Source organism: Vombatus ursinus, unplaced genomic scaffold (assembly GCF_900497805.2).
Source record: "Vombatus ursinus unplaced genomic scaffold, bare-nosed wombat genome assembly UNPS02014798.1, whole genome shotgun sequence".
NCBI lineage: Eukaryota > Metazoa > Chordata > Mammalia > Diprotodontia > Vombatidae > Vombatus > Vombatus ursinus.
In genome coordinates this window covers 49,408,368-49,417,233 of record NW_020954576.1, presented here as the reverse complement: position 1 = coordinate 49,417,233, position 8,866 = coordinate 49,408,368, and positions in this window count along the sequence as shown.

Genomic DNA, 8,866 nt, shown 5'->3' with positions numbered 1-8,866 from the left:
AAAGTGTGTTGCAGATCTAGGACCTCTGGATCTGCTCTCTAAAGTGTCTTGCAGATCTAGGAAACAGCTGCATGCTCCAATATAAGGCGATTTGGTTCCTGCAGAGCCATATGGTCCACCTACCATCATCTCCCCATAGAAGGTGGGAGAGGTGCCCATCTTAGAGCCTAGAACCCTCAGGAAGTCAGCCCAGCAGCTGGGCTGGCCCATCGGAGGTGGCTCTAGCAGGGAGGTGACTGCTCACTTTCATCACCATCATCATAGATAAGGGGCATATTTTCTCAGGGTGACACTCTTCCCCTAGTGCAACCTTCCTCCTTCTGCAGCTGTTTCTGTAGGTGGGGAAAAAACACAACAACCTCAATTTAAAATGAGCAGAGGTTTTATGTAGGCTGGTGTATATATACATTTGGGGTAAATAAACATGAACCTGCATCCAGGCATGTCTATTCAAGTGAACACATATGTGTTAAGGACATTCAGGAAATAGAGACTCTGGCACTTTCAATTTCTTCAAGACTTAGGAGAAGGTGGAGGGGCCATCTTTTTATAGTAGCAAGAATGCTGGATTTAGAATCAGAGGTTCTGAGTTTGAATCCTAATTCTGCAGCCTCACTGGATCACGGATGTAGAGCTGAGAAGGACCCTACTGATGTTCAGTCCAACTCCTCCATTTTGCAAAGTAAGAAACAGGCTCTAGGAGGTTAAGTGACTTATTCAAGGTCACACAGTCAATGTCAGAGGCAGGATTTGAATCCAGACCACCTAACTCCAAATCTAGTGTTCCAGCTATATGTTGCTTCTGTATTGGTATGATCTTGGACAGGTTCCTTCCTCTTTCTGGGTCTGTTTCCTCTTCCTTGCAGGGGTTTCATTAGATAATCTCTAAAGTTGTCTCCAGCTTGAAATCCTGTCCTTAGATCTCATCAAGAGTCATTGGTTTGTCTGCTAATGCCCTGATGTAGAACTCAAATAGAAACAGGGGCCATTGGATCATACTTAAGGGGTCCCCATGGACCCCATGCTGACTCAGAAAACCACATATTCCCATTATTCTAGGTTTTATTGTTTTTTATATATTTTGTTAAATATTTCCCAATTCCATTTTAATCTGATTTGGCAGGACTCAGAAGCACTGTGGCTTTCATGTTTGACACTCCTGGTCTGATGTTTCTTCCAGCTCAAACAGCCTTGATTTTGTCTCAGGCAGGGAGAAGACCAGGGGAATGCCAAAGCTTTCTGACAAGGAAGGTTGTCAGGTCCCTGGACAGGGACAAGGACAAGTGAAATGCCTTGTTGGTGGGAAGACTTAAAAAAACTGACCACAGGCCTGGTTCAGGTGTGATTTATAAGAGGGACTTAAGGTTTACGACATGTTTTACATATATTATCTTTCTTGAAGGGGAATAATACAAAGTAAGGCAGCAAAGGAAGGCAGAAGCCAGTCTGTGAAGGGCTTTAATGATAGGCTAAGACATTTATATTTTATCCTAGAGGTGATAGGGAGCCATTGAAGAGTCTTGCTTCCAGCTCTAACATTTGGTGCTCTCCTCAGGGAAGGCTTTAAGGAGCATGTAGAATCTGAACTGGAGGGAAAAGGACCCACATGTACAAAAATATTCATAGCAGCTCTTTTTGTGATGTCAAAGAATTGGAAATTGAGAGGATGCCCCTCAATTGGGGAATGGCTGAGCAAGTTGTGGTATATGAATGTGATGGAATACTATTGTGCTGTAAGAAATGATGAACAGGTGGACTTCAGAGAAACCTGTAAAGACTTGAATGGTCTGATGCCGAGTGAAGTGAGCAGAACCAAGAGAACGTTGTACACAATAACAGCCACGTTGTGTGATGACTAATACTGACAGACTTAACCCTTCCCAGCAATACAAGGATCTAAGACATCTCCAGAGGCCTTGTGATGGAAAATGCTACCCACATCCAAAGAAAGAACTATGGAAGTTGAATTGCTATTTTTTTCCTCTTTCGTTGAGTTTTGTTTCCTCCTCCTGGTGGTTCCTCCTATTGGTTCTAATTCTTACTTACAATATCACTAATGTGAAAATATGTTTAATAGGAATGTAAATGTATAGCCTATATCAGATTGTGCATCATCTTGGGGAGGGTGGTAGGGAGGAAGGGGGAGAAAAATTTTAAACTCAAAAGCATATGGAAGTGATTGTTGATAAATCAAAATAAAACAATAAAAAAAAAAAGAAAAAAAAGAATCTGAGCTGGACCTTGAAGGACTCGGAGAGGTAGAGATGAGAGGGGAAAGTATTCCAGGCAAGAACTGCTTCCCACAATGTTTGTTGACATCCTACAGATGGCATTTCAGGTAGTAGGATGCCTGTCCCAGAATCCCTTCTTCTCTCTTGCGTAAGCCTGCTGGCTAAGGGAAAAAACATGCTACCCAACTCAGTATAGTAGAAGGCTTCAGAGGCCTAAGGGGCCCTGGGGAGTTGCAATTGTGTCTGGACGTGAGAGAGGATTGCTTTGAAGTTGATGCCCCTAAAACTTTGCCCAGAGAAGCTCTGTCCATGTCACATTTTGATTGTATCACGACTGTAGGCTGGCAATTGGCTCATTGTACCAGGGGTGTGTTGGTGTTGATGGGAAAGGAAGTGCAAAGTCCCCTAACAAGTGACAGGGCCGGAAGGGTAAGAACGAACGGGGCTCGAGAGGAGAGGTCTAAGCTGGGACCCAGGAACAGGACCAGCCAAACAGAAGGCATCATGGGTGTGTGTGTGTAAAACAGTCATCGCATTTGTTCTGAGTTCAAATTCTAGTTCTGGTCTATAAGTAAGGAGCTAGCTTGGAGTGCACCTACCTCAAGGGGTCTGTGAACTTGGACAGGAAAAAATTACATTATTATTTTTGTTAACCTCTATTAGGCAACAATAGACAGGGGGCTGCAGATGTCACCAGACTGCCAAAGAGGAATATGACATTAAGAAACCCTGATCTAGGGGCAGTGAGGTGGTGCAGTCAGTGGCAGAGTACTGGACTTTGTGTCAGGATGACCTGAGTTTAAATTCTTTCTCAGACGTTTACTAGCTATGTGACTCTGGGCAAGTCACTTAATCTTTCTCAGCCTCAGTTTCTTCTCCTGTAAAATGGGGATAATGATAGCATTCACCTCACAGGGTTATGAGGCTCAAATGATATAATATTTGTAAATATTATCAGCACTTTGTGGTATATAAAGATTAGCTTATTATTTTTTTTATTGATGATTTTAGCCTGGCTCTTCTGGGTTCCCTGGGAGGTAAGGAAACAGGAATGGAATGCTGTTGAGAAATCAGACCTTCCTTCCCCTGTCCTCGATAGATATGGGTTATCAAACCACAGCAGTAGTCTGCTCAAAGACCCGGGGAAAGGCTCTGTATGCAGATACTCTGTGATACCTACAGGTGATACAGGGTTAAACATTATTGCCTAAACAAGCGATGGCTTTCTGACTCTTACCTCTGAATCCTAGAGAACAATAATAATTCACATTAATATTTCATTTTTACGGTTAAAAAGCTTGATCTGTAGTATCTCATTGGATCCTCAATCAAAAAGCATTGATTAAATACCTACTATGTGCTAGGCACTATGCTAGGTCCTGGGAAGAAAAAGCCAAAAGAGCCCCTGCCCTCAAGGAGTTTACATTCTATTTTGTTGTTGTTGTTGAGTTGTGTCCGACTTCTCATGATGCCATTTGGAGTTCTCTTGGCAAAGACACTGGAGTGGTTTGCCTTCTCCTTCTCCAGCTCATAATGAGGAAACTGAGGCCAACAGAGTTATGTGACTTTCCCAGAGTCACAAACAGCTAGGAAGTAACCGAGGCCAAATCTGAACTCAGGTCTTCCTGATTCTAGCCCCGGTGCTCTATCTCCTGCACCACCTAGCTGCCCTCACATTCTATAGCTCCTAACAATAAGCTGGTGAGGTAGTAGGATTTTTGCTCCCATTTTCGTAGAATCCTGGCACTGGAAAGGACCACGGCAGTCACCTAATCCAACTCATGTCAGAAACACGAATCCCACTATAACATCCTGGAGTAGTGGTCATCCACTATTTACTTAAAACCTCCAGTATTAGGGGCCTCCCAAGTCAGCCCACTCAATTTCAAGGTTTAACGAGATTACTTCTGAAATCCCTTCTGACTCCAGAAGATCTCGCATGTCATTTAGTCCAAGGCCATCATTTTATAGATGACGGGCTCAGGGACATGAAGCAACTTGCCCCAGATTACAGAGTTAGTAACAGGCAAGTCAGAGATGTCAAGCCAGGGCTCCTGACTCCTCATGTGATGGTCTTTCTCCTCTGCCGATTCGTGAGTCAGTGTTGTTTGTGTATCTACAGGCGGTCTGTACCTTCATCACATCCCAAAGCCTATAGCAAACTAGGTTTCCTAGACCCAGTAACATACCAAGGAGACCTTGGACTGTGTAAAATTGCCTTCTATTCCTTTCTATAAGAGGAATAAAGGGAGGGCTCTGTACTCAGGAAGGATCTCAGAGCCCAGGGTAGCAGGACAAATTTTAGGAATAATAATTACTTATGTCTATTTAATGCTTGAAATTGTAAGGCATTTTTCATAAGCCACATATGTTATTTGACCATTACTACAAGCCTGGGAGGTAGGCAGTACTGGCCTTATTTTATATTTTACAGATGAAAACACCAAAGGTTAATTAAAGAGGATTATTTGGTTTGTCATACCTCTAGTCAACTGTGGCAACTGTATTTGAACCTGTGTCTTCTAACTCTAAGTCTTTCCTTTACATTATGAGGTCTCTCCTGTTCTGGTAACAAAAATTACTTTGCCTCCATGTGTCTTTGCCTCCTCCTATTCTCAAGATCATATATTTAGGACTGAAGGGACCTTAGAGATATCCAGTCCAACTCTGACAATCAATGAAGCATCAATTAATTAATTAGTTAATTAATCAACAAGTATTTATTGAGCAGCTACTCAGTGCTCAGCTCGGTGAAAACCTTCTGGCTTTCACACCTTCCACATCCTCCTTCCTTCCCTGGTAGCTTCCTTCGATTAGCTCTTAAATGGAACTTGGCCTAGCTTGGCAGTAGTAAAAAAACTGGAACCGGAAGCAGGACACAGCTTTTCAAAGTGCCAGGGAAAGAAGCTGTGGACTTGGAAGAGGCTGGATGTGGGTGGTGATGGGGAGTGGCCAGCAAAGCTCCTTTGTTAATCACTCAGGCCCCACTAGCCGTTTCCTGAGAACCCCCAAAGGAGCAGAGCATGGGAGCCTTCATCATCAGCCTAACCAGAGAGTCCAGCTCTTTGCTGGTGTGTTCTTGGCCTCTGGAGATTAAAGAAGAGGGATACGGATTGCCTTGTTCATTTAAGGCTACTCTTGGTGAGGCAGAGGGAACAAGTAAGCATCCATATCCCAAGACAGCCTAGCCTTTCAACTCTCCCTGCCCCGGTTCTACCCTACCGCCTCTATCTTTCTTTAGGGTTTCTGAAAAAGAGACCAAGGAAGGTTTTCATCCAGACAGCTCCTGCCTAAACGTTCTGTCCAGGCTCCCTTCCTCCCTCCTCAGTTTTCATTCTGGGAACCCCACCTCTGGGATCTCCCACTGCTCTAAGCTAATGATCCCATCCCTGGTTCTACTGGAAGCTGGAAGGATGCGGGGGAAGGAGGAAGGAGGTGGGAGAGGCTGGAGATAGCCCTTTCTTCTACAGCCAGGTTTCTACAGACCTACTTCTTCTTCTGTTCCCTCTCTCCTTGGCTCAATTTCATTAGCAAACACTTAGACTGTGAGCTACTTGAGGGCAGGGATTGTTTCTGCCTTTCTTTGTATCCCTAGCCCTTAGTACAGTGCTGGCACATAGTAGGTTCTTAAATGTTGCTGACTTGACTAGAAGAATGATAATCACCTCCTCAAAGACATAGAAGCCCATGGAAAACAAACCCAAAGGGAATGACTGGTAGAATTCTACCTGGTAAACTGGTAGAACTCTGGTACTGAGTCCTTTCCCCGCCACAACTCCAAGTCAGAAGTGACCCTTCCCTTCTCTGAACTCTGAAGTATCATAGGATCACAGATATAGGGGTGGAAGGGACCTTAGAGATCAAGTCCAGCCCCCTCATTTTACAGATGAGGAAACTGAGGCACAATAAGGTTAAAGACTTGTCTGGAGTTCCATAGCTGCTATGTCTGAGATGGTAGTTGAACCCAGGTCTTTCGACGCCAATTTCAGGGTGCTTTTTCCCTCAGGAATTCCACTTTGAGAACAGATGTGTTATAATCATCATCATCACCATCAATAAACATTTATTAAGCACCTACTACATGCCAGGCAGTGTGCTAAGTGCTGGGGATAAAAAAGAGGCAAAAGACAATCCCTGCCCTCAAGGAGCTTGCAATCATATAAGGGAGACAATAAGTAAAAAAACATATACAATATATCCGATATATATCCTATATATAAATAGGAAATAAGAAATAATTAAATTGGAATTAAGAGGGAATGGGAAAGGCTTTTTGTAGGAGGTTAGACTGTAAGATCCATGAGAGTAGGGGCCTGTCTCATTCACCTTTGATTTCCCTACAATATTTAGCACACAATAGGTCTCAATAGGTATCTTTGTTGGTTGAATCAATGATATTCATTAGGCCAGCTGCCAGATTTCTTGAAGTCCAAGGGTAACCTGTGAATCTGTATAGCTGCTGAATAAACTGGGCAAGGATGAGGGAATAAGAACAAGAGGCAGCTCAGTGGTGTGGTGGATAGGACACCAGGTCTGAAGTCAGTAAGACCTGAGTTCAAATCCAGCCTCAGACACTAACTGTGTAACCTTATGTCATCTTCCTATTTGACAAACTCTAGTGGTTCCCTATTACTCCAGAATCAAAGTCCTGGCCCTTTCCTGCCTTTCCAATCTTTTTACACTCTGCTGCCCTCCACATACTCTTTCATCCAGAGATACTGGCCTCCTGGCTGTTCTTTGCACAAGGCATTTCATCTCCAGATTCCTTGTATTTTCGCCTGCTGTCCCAGGAGTTTTCTCCCTCCTCATCTCCGCCTCCTGGCTCCCTTCAAATCTCAGATAAAATCCTACCTTCTTCAAGAAACCTTTCCCTGTCCTCTTTAATGTTAGTGCCTTCTCTATGTCAATTATCTCCATTTTTTGTTTGTTTGTATATAGTTTTCTGCACGTTGTTTCCCTGCATTACAATGTCAGCTTCTTAAAGGAAGGGACTGTTTTTTGCCTTTCTTTGTATCCTCAGTGCTTAGCACAGTGCCTGGCATGTGGTAGGTGCTTAATGTTTATTAAGCTTGTTGGCAATACAGTAGGTGCTCAATAAATACTTGTTGTTAATGATGATGATAAATGAATCAGCTCAAACCATCACCTTCCCCACTACTAAGCAAGACATACTTCTGGAGGTGTGTCAGAGCTCAAAGGGACTTAAGAGGTCACTGATTCCAATCTCCTATTTTTATAAAGCAAACTGTCCAATCTCCTATTTTTATAAGTCAAACTCCAGAGAAAAGATTGTGACTTGCCCAAGGTCACACAGCTGGTAGAGCTAGAACCCAGCTCTTCTGGCTTCTGGTTCAGTGTTCTTTCCATATGTCCTGAGTTATTGACAAGTTGTCCTCCAACTCCCATTATGATGTGAATAATATAAAGCTTTGTTGTTGTTCAGTCATGCCTGACTCTTTACGACCCTTTTTGGGGTTTTCTTGGCAGAGATACTGCAGTGGTTTGCCATTTCCTTCTCCGGCTTATTTTGCAGATGACAAAACTGAAGCAAATAGGGTTAAGTGACTTGCCCAGGGTCACACAGCTAGTAAGCGTCTGAGGCTGGATTTAAACTCAGGTTTTCCTGACTTGCAGCCCAGGTGCTCTATCAGCTGTGCCATCTAGTTGCTCTTCCTTAATAGGAAGCATTGTTTTTACCTTTCTTTGACTCTCCAGCACTTAGTGCAGCGTCTGGCACATAGTAAACACTTACTAAATGATTTTTGATTGCTTGATCGATATGATCTGCATTTTTTTTTGTCAGAGGCTTTCTGACTTCCCTCCCAGCTTTGTTTGATTATTTGATTGCTTTTTGGCCTTTCTCTGAATTCCAACTGCATAGGATAGTGCCTGGCACATAGCAGGCACTTAACAATGCTTACTGACTAAGACCCTATACCCTTCTCTGTTTTCACAACTGGCCACTACTGTGGTTTTGTATAGCATGTCTCAGAAACTCAACTACAAAGAAAAGAAGGGGGGAAACCCTTAATTTATTAGAAGGCTAATTAGAAATCGTCTGCAGGTTGTAATTTGTCCGCCCCCATTCTGGGCATCAGAGCACACCCACCGTTCATTCCCTCTGTGCTCTCCCACCTTGCTCTCGGTGGACCCAGCAGCTGAGGTGGCCAGGGCAGTGGGGAGTCAGTAACCCAGAGTTAACTTTCCAGCTTCTGGGATCACCGGCTACATTCACCTGTTGGAAGACTGACTCACCCATGCTACTGTACCTTTGATCCTGAAGCCCAGGAAATGAATGTCCAGACAAACCCTCCCCCTCAATTCCAAGATGCTGCAGTTCCTTCTGGAGTTGTGCCCAGACCACCCCACTCATCACAGATGCTTGCTTGGCATCTCGAAAACAGGCCCACTCACCCACTAGCCTCGGCTGAGCAGCACAAGGATGCTCATGTTACTTATCTAATCCCCTGGAGGTGGGGGAGGGGTCAGGACTAGAGCTCTGTTCCACTGTGTATAAGTCCTGTCTCCCTCCCCAGTTAGAGTGTAAATTGTTGGAGGCCAGGGACCATGCCTCATGTGGCAGAGCAGTACAGGAAGGCATAGTAAACATGGATGGCATAGTGAATAGAGCTTTG